Below are 8,751 nucleotides of genomic sequence, written 5' to 3'. Positions count from 1 at the left end.
GGAAACAACTAGAAGAAAAATCAACAGAATAAGTTAATATCATGGAAAACCCACCAAGAGAAGTAGGAGCTGAAAGGCAAATGGCTATAAAAGATTATGCACTGCCTACAATTGGTAACACTACTTCATGCATAGTTCTAGGTGATACATCTAGGAATTATAAACTTAAGAGCATTCATTTTAATATGCTTCCTTCATTTTATGGTATGCCTAGTTAGGATGTATTAACATTCATTAGAGAATTTTATGCTATAGTTCATACTTTCTCATTATCTGGACTTAATGAGGATCATCTAAGAATGAGGTGTTTCCCTTATTCATTGAAAGAAAGAGCAAAAGCTTGGTTAATGACCTTGCTTCCTAATTCTTTGAGAAATTGGAATGAAATTTATCAAAAGTTTATGAGTAGATTTTACTCACAGCAAAAGATCAAAGAATTAAGATGTGAGATTTCTAATTTTTATCAAGAGAATGCTGAATCTTTTCATGAAGCATGGGATCGCTTCAAATCACTTTTATTGCAATGCCCACACCATGAATTCCCACTCCTAATAACCAACTAATTATTGTATGATGGATTGACACACCAATATCAATGTATAGTTGATAATGCAGCTGAGGGTGCTATGTTAGAAAGGACACCTGATGAGGTTTATGACATCTTTGAGATGTTAGGAGCCATGTCTCAACAAAAGAGTGTGAGGACAAAGAGAGTAGAAGTAAATGAAGTAGTAGCTAATAGGGAGATAGCCATGCAATTAGCTGAATTGACTAAGCAAGTTAATATGCTTACTTCAACAAAAAACTCATCAAATAATGAGGTATGTGGTATTTGTGGTATTTATGGTCATAATGCTAATGTTTATTCATCTTTTGATAATTACAGAGAAAATATGTATGAACAAACAAATTTGGTGGATTCTTACCAACCCATGCATCCTATGAATGACCTTTATTCCAACATATATAATACAAGTTGGAGAAACCATCCAAATTCTTCTTGGAAATACAATGACCAAAACACACCACAATTATTGAGAAATCAAAATCAACCTCATTACCAAGACCAATATTCTCAATTCCAAAGGGACTCCAATCCTTTCTTTTAAGATCAAGTACAAACTCTTCGATCTAATTAACAAAGGAAGCCAAGTTTGGAAGAAACACTTCAATAATTTATGATGGCTTCTCATGATAGGATGGAGAGGAATGAGAAAAAGACAGATTCCATTGAGGCTTCACTGAAATGTTTAGAAGCTCAAACGGAGCAAATTGTTGAAGAGCTCAATAAAGAGGAAATATCAAGTCAACCTGAACAAGCCAATTCCATTACTACTATTAGAAGAGGTGAGGTTGTCGATAATATTGCTATAGAAACTGAAATAAATTCTTTTTCTTATGCACGTACACCTAAAAATGATGGATTAGTGAAAATCAATAAGGATAGCATGCAAAAGGAAGAAAAAGTAGAGCCTAATTTTAGGCTTGAGAAGAAAGAAAAGGAAGCATTTTGTGGACCTAAATTTCGTAAGGCAGCTCAGCCTTATAGACCCCCTATTCCTTTTCTAAACCAACCAAAAGAGAGCAAAAAGGATAATTTTTTTTTAAAAATATTGAGATGCTCTCTAAAGTTAATACTAACTTACCTTTGTTGGATGTTATTAGGAATAAACCAGCTTATGCAAAATTCTTTGAAGAGTTGAATACGAACAAAAGGCAATATGCGAACAACGAAAAAGTACAAGTAGCAAGTGTAATGCTTCAACATTAATTGTCCCTTAAGATGAAGGATCCTGGTAGCTTCACTATTGATATTACAATAGGTGATAAAAAGCATACAAAAGCCATGTTAGATTTAGGAGCAAGCATCAACTTGATGCCTTATTCGATGTATGAACGACTTGGCTTGGGAGAGTCAAAGCCTACCACTATGTCTCTACAATTTCCAGATAGGTCGATAAAATATCCTAGAGGTATAGTGGAAGACTTGCTAGTACAAGTAGGTAAGTTAATAATTTCAATTGATTTTATAGTACTTGACATGGAAAACACACCAACAAGGGATAAAGAGCAAACCATACTCCTTGGCAGACCTTTCATGGCAACTACTAGAATTGTGATTGATGTGCATGATGGAAAACTTACCATGACAGTTTTAGGAGAAATTGTGGAATTTAAAGTGTTTGATTCTCTAACTTTATCTCCTAAATCTACTATTGATAAGTGTTTATATAATTATTTAGATTCTCTTGTTTATGAACAATTATATGATAATATTTCATTCTTAATTGACAAGAACTTTCGTGACACTTTAGATGTTCGCATTAAAAGTATAAAGCCATACTTGAAAGGAATGGCTTATGACGAAGAGGTGGAGTGCGTGGATGAACGCCCACCATGAGTATAATCAAGAATGTCTAGCTATAGACAATAAACTTAGCAATTGTATTTTTATTTTTATGCATTTAAAGTTATTATTATCATTTTTAAAATTTCTTAATTTTTAATTTTTCTATTTTTTTATTTATTTTATGTTTATCTTGGAGGCTTGTATTTGATCCCCAAAAGACAATATGTCCCCATGAGAAGCAATTAAAGCTAAAAAAAAATAAAATTGAGCGAGCCACGTCGCGGCAGCAAATTTGAACATGGGCTTGTAGCAACCAGTGGCAGAGACAACACGGGCCCGCAGCAGCCAAGTAACCGCAGGTCGCGGGATGCTCCACGAGAAAGCCAGCCGCGGAAGGACCGCGGTAGCAGTCTTTGCCACGAGGAGGCCGAGCGCGACCTTACGGGCCACATGCCCGGCAGCTGCGGCATCGGCGGGCAACACACGAAACGATCCCGCGGCATAGGCATGCATTGCGAATGAACGGGCCCGCAGTGTAGGCAGACGCGGCAGTAGCTTAACAACGCAGTTCGCGGGGCGGCAGCAAAAAAAATAAAAAAAAAATAAAAAAATAAAAAAATTGAGCAAAAATTAAAATAATTAAATCCAAAAAATTGGGATTAATTATAAATTATTTTTAGTTAAAATACACTCTTTTAAAATTAAATATATATCTATCTCCTCCATATAAATAGTCATATCATTGATTTAGGACTTTATTTTAAATTTTATTCTAGAATTTATATTTATTTATTAGGACCTGACTTTTAATTATCTTAGGATTTAATATTTCTAGTATATTTAGGATAATTTATTATTTTTAAATTTTTATTTCTTTTATTTCTTTTATAATTATCAATGATGTGTGTTCAAGTGTGCTTCTAAGGTTTGAATGGTGGAGATTGGAATTCAAATTCATGGCTTACTATGCATTGCAAAATTTCATGGGAGTATTCTATCTTTTTTCTCTCTTTTTGTTCTTTATTTTCTATATGCAATGACATTGAGGACAATGTCAAATTTAAGTGTGGGGGAGGGAAATAGAATATTTCTTCGATTAAACTTTATACGTCATATGCCGTGAGAATTAGCAACTTTGGTTAATCTTTTGTAAAATTTTAAATTTTTCCACTCAGCCTTTTCTTATTGTTCTATATAAAAGTCGATGAAAGAATGCTATTATATTAAGATTCTTGAACTCTTGAGTTAATTTTTAACATATATAAATGTGAACTCATGAGTTATTTGCACTTAAACGATCAAGTGTTCATCTTTTGCATATGGACATGATGAATAGTTTAGCAACATTCGACATGGGTATAATTAGAAGTGTATGATTTAGATTATGATTTCTTTGTTATTAAATTGGCTTGCCTAAGTTTGTGAGATATGATATGGGCAAGTTTAAAGCTCTAAGTTTAATAACTCTACTCCGCTAATTTTAGTTGCTTAGTAACCGGGGATCTTCATGACCAATGTCGATTTTCGCGTAAAAAGACAATTAAGATTATGAGTATGCAAAGTATCTTGATGTATGTTTTGTTGAGTAACCAGGTGCATTCATTACCCATATTTGTATTTGCACAAAAAGGCATAACATCTCAAGAAAGAAAGAAGTACCCCAAGTATCAAAAATTAAAATCCAAGGGGTATAAAGAAAAGAAAAGAAAAAGTATAAGAGCTTCAAAAGCAAGTAATAAATGCCTATTGATCTCTTGTTTTTGAATGAAGGTTTTGTCTTTTTGAATAGGGTTATGATAATTTGGATTATGCATCATAGTTGTATCCTTTGAAGATGAGTTAGACTATTTGTCGTGAAACAAGTGTGAAGGATTGGATGCCTGAGTCTTTTGATTAACAATGATTGAGTTTATATTTTTAAAGAAAATTATTATGACTCAAATGTTCTTGGGTTGACATGATCTTTGCATTAGTGAGATTCTTTTGAATAATATCTTTAAGCTGAGTAGGGATGTTTTTCATGATTTTTGCAAAAGCTAATTCTTAATTGCTATTTACTTGAAGACAAGTAAAAGTTTAAGTGTGGGGGTATTTGATCGGTCCAAATTATGTATAGATATTTAAGGGTTTAAAGCTTTAATGATATATTTCTATATATAAAATGGTGAAAATATGTGTTTTGACCTCACTTAAGCTTAATTGTCTATTTTTAGGAATTTTAGCAAAAAGAGGAAAATATGGAGCTAAAAGAAGTTTAATGTGACATATTCGTGTTAAGGCCCAAGACTAAGACGCATGGAATGCTAATTATAAGGCCAAGGGATATTTTAGTCATTTTGTATAATTATTAGGATTTATATTAAGAGTTATTTATGAGATAGTATTTGGTGGAGATTAAGATACTTAAAGTCTTATCTATTAGATAGACTTATATTAGTATACTCATCTCTAGAGAGATTTATTTAGACGAAGACTCTCCTCTATATAAATCTCTGTAAAACCCTAAAAAGGGAGGAAGAGGAAGGAAGAAAGGAGGGGAGTTTTCTCTTACATGCTCTCTATACCTGCCACCATTATTCTCTCCATTATTCTCTACAGTTTTCCATAAACACTTTAGTTTTAGTTTTCATTGTTCTTTTAGGATCTAAGGAGCTTTTCAAGAAGTGGAGACTGAGGACCAATCTTCTTCCTACTTGAAGAAATTCTGGATCTAAAGGGAGCTTTTTACTTTACTTTTTTTATGTCTTTCTATTTAATACCATGATCATTGGGTTAAATATGTTAGGCTAGTTTTCATAAGTGTTTAGTTTAGTCCTTTTTACTTTTGTATGAACCTTATTATTTATTTATTTAATGAATGATTTCTTTACCTTCATATCTTTATTAATTTCAGTTGTTATTGTTAGTTAACCATCATATTAATTTAGCAATAGTAATTGTTATGAAAATCTTTAGGTTTAAAAGTATTAGAAACATCATCTTTACTTTAATCTATGTTGGTATAAGAAACCTAGGTTACATCATTAGCTTGAGTGACTTAGAGAAAAAGGCACATCACCATCTCATTCATTAGATCTAGGCTTAAAGTAAAACAAGAAGATTACTAACTAAATGGCTAGATTAAATACTGTTTTAGCATATAGTTTTAGATCATAAGCATTTGCATTTGCATTGCATTGCATATTTATTTATTGTTTAGTTACTTTACTTTATGAATATCATTCTCTCAAAATACTGATTTAGAGTGTTTAGATTTACTTTTATTATTTTGTATTGACAATTAAGTGGCCTCATAGTTCCTTGAGAGATCGACCTCGTGGTGAACTTGCCCTTACTATAGGAATGGTTCGTGCACTTGCGAGTACTAAAAAAAGACACATCAGCTTCAGAAGCAACTTATATATTTTTAACATGGTTTCTTTTAAAGTTGTTCCTATTACTCTCTAAGAGATGTGGATAGTAGGACCCCAAGTCTTAAGAACATTATGATTTGGGGTTGTTGGGCTTATATCAATAACCTTAAAATAGACAAACCGGAAGAAAGATATTTTAAAGGTAGGTTTGTTGGATATCAGATTAGGACTCCTTTTGTTGGATAGAAAGAAAGTGCTACAAATATATTAGATCTTATATATAGTAATGTATATGGGCATTTAGTATAATGGCTAGATGAGATATTTCTACTTTATAACCTTTACTGATGATTGCTCATGAGATGTTTATCTGTAGCTAATGAAGTACAAAAACTTGATGGTTGCTAATTGTGTTAGCTATAATCTAAGGCAGTGTACCTATCGATGCAGTATAGCACTAATGGCGAGTATCAAGGTCGTATTCCTCGGGAAAGTAAAAGCCTAGAGTTACTCCTTTGTTCTTTGTTATATTAACCTAAAATGAATAATGAATAATTTCTAAACTAACTAATAGCTACAAGCTAAGTTCTAAGGGAGATGCAGGAGTAAATGGATAAATGAAATAACCCAGACAAGAAAGCAAACCCAAAGGGAACCTAAACTAGTTAGCAAAAGGATTGATGACTCTAATTATACTATCCGTGGACGAATTCTTAACTGAATTCGGTTTCTCTCTCGAGATAACCGAATTCCTAAACTTAATAACCTAAAGTTGGAATCTCTTCCTAACGATTGATTCTTAAATTAGCATTAAGCTTTAATCTGCCTCTATTAAGCTTTGTTAATTCTTAATCCGGCTAGTTAATTATCCTTATCTCTAAGTGATTATTAACCAGTTCTTGCTATTCAAAATTTCAATTGCTAAATGGACTTCTCAATCACATAAAGCAATCTAAACACCACAATTCATAACGTCTCATGAATAATGCATTATCTTATTAATACTGAAAGCAAGAAGAATACAAAACTAACTCAAACAATCCAACAATATAACATTAAGCCAACATAGTAAAGAAATCCCAATGGGTTTAATCAATCTAGCTAAACATGTTCATTATCAAAACCCACAAGAATTCAATTACAACAATGAGTAAAGGTAGAGAAACCCGATTACAACCTTGGATAAGAGTAAACAGCCCCAATTCCTCTTGCTTGAATTGAATCGATTCTTTTTCCTCTTGCTCAAATTGAAACCAATCATCAAACCTCGCTCAATCTTCAATCTTTGACGGGAATCCAATTAAAACCTTGGTCCAAGTCTCCTTTTTCTTTGGTTCTAGCTCAAAAAACCCTTAGAGAGAGAAAAATTAGGGTTTTGGGACGTTCTCCCCCGTTCTTTTGCGTTTCCTTCTTTTCTTTCTTTTAATTAATTCGCCCAGCTGCCGCGAACATGGCCATGTTGATGCCCCTGTTGGGAACACGGCCTAGTGTTGATGCCCCTGTTGGGAACACGGCCTAGTGTTGATGCCCCTGTTGGGAACACGGCCTGGTGTTGATGCCCCTGTTAGGAACACGGCCTGGTGTTGATGCCCCTGTTGGGAACACGGCCTGGTGCTGATGCCCGTGTTAGGAACACGGCCTGGTGTTGATGCCCGTGTTACTCTCTGTGGTCGTGCTCCTTAATACATCTTTTTCCTATTGTCAAATGCACCCAATACGGCCGTTGTCAAATGCACCCAACACGGCCGTTGTCAAATGCACCCAACACGGCCGTTAAAACCAACATGCCCATGTTCAGATTAGGGATGCATGAACTTGACTTGTTTCGGCCACTTTGACGTCCAATTCTGCTCCAATTATTCTCTTTATCACTCTTTGACTTCTTTTGGACCTAAAGTACACAAACAAATGCATAGAGTGAGTGTTGGGACCAATTCACATCCAAATGTACATAAAATTAGCCTTATCAAATAACCCCACACTTAGCTCATTGCTTGTCCTCAAGCAATCAAAAGTAAAATAAGGAAAATAAACCACTAAGGAACAACACTTAAACTGATAGACAAGCTAGAGAGCTCCTGCACATATCCTTAACAAGCATAAGTCAAGAAAAAAGAAACGAACCAATCAATTCAATCATCACAACCAAGATGCTATTGATTCACAAAATACTATCTCAACAAAATTATTCAGAACCAACTCCTCACAAGATTCACTCTAAGTCACTCAAAGTGTTTAAAGAATAGTGTTAAATTGCTCAATACATCAAATACTGCCTTACTTACTATATGCTTGCTCTTAAATCCTACTCCTACCACTTATGGAGAGTCAACAACCATATCCAGAGGTCTTTATAAGGGTTGTAATGGGGATTAGGTAAGGGTAGGTAAATTTGGTCAGAGTTGAACCTATGGTGTTCTGCAATGAGATAAATGACCTGCACACAAGTCACAATAATCACAAGGGGTAAACAATGGACAATAGTCCAAGGTGGGAAATAGGAATCAAGTCAAAATGTAAACTTCGAAAAGCAATTAAACAATTAGCTCACTTACTTTCTTTCTTTTCATCACCCTTTCCTCTTATTCTTCTTATTATTTTTTTTCTTCTTTTTTTTTCATAAGGGAAGAACATTCACATAATAGAGTGAATTTCTTTTAGATTGAAGGAAGCCGCTACAAGATTCCAACGCTATTCCCTAGATAAAAATTCCTAATAAAAATAACTCATGTGCAAAATCATAACCCAAAGCAGAATAAAACTAAGTGGTAATGAAATATGATAAAAAATGGTGAAAGAGGGGGTTATCTACAGAATCAATAAACGAATTAAGGCTATTTGGCTAGAATGAAAAACTTAAGTGCCTCTGTCATACTAAAGTGCTAAACTCTCCTTGTGGCCCTCATAAGCATTACCGAGCAAGTTCTAAAAGTAAAGACAGTAATTGGCACTCTCAACAAGAATTAAATAAAAGCATATAGAGTGTATGCTTACAATTGAGGCTCAATTTCTCACAAGTGTGCTTTTTGAGTAGGTTCCAAATAAAAA

The 8,751-nt window shown here is 33.8% G+C and overlaps 1 non-coding gene across 1 annotated transcript; it reads right to left on the bottom strand.

The window, feature by feature from the left end:
- Positions 1-434: 434 nt before the first annotated feature.
- LOC112535676 lies at positions 435-541 on the bottom strand. The gene has a single exon (XR_003079762.1). It is a non-coding gene; the product is annotated as a small nucleolar RNA R71 (small nucleolar RNA).
- Positions 542-8,751: the final 8,210 nt, after the last annotated feature.

The sequence above is a fragment of the Ricinus communis genome, chromosome 2 (genome assembly GCF_019578655.1).
Source record: "Ricinus communis isolate WT05 ecotype wild-type chromosome 2, ASM1957865v1, whole genome shotgun sequence".
NCBI lineage: Eukaryota > Viridiplantae > Streptophyta > Magnoliopsida > Malpighiales > Euphorbiaceae > Ricinus > Ricinus communis.
This window is presented reverse-complemented; position numbering and strand designations above follow the sequence as displayed.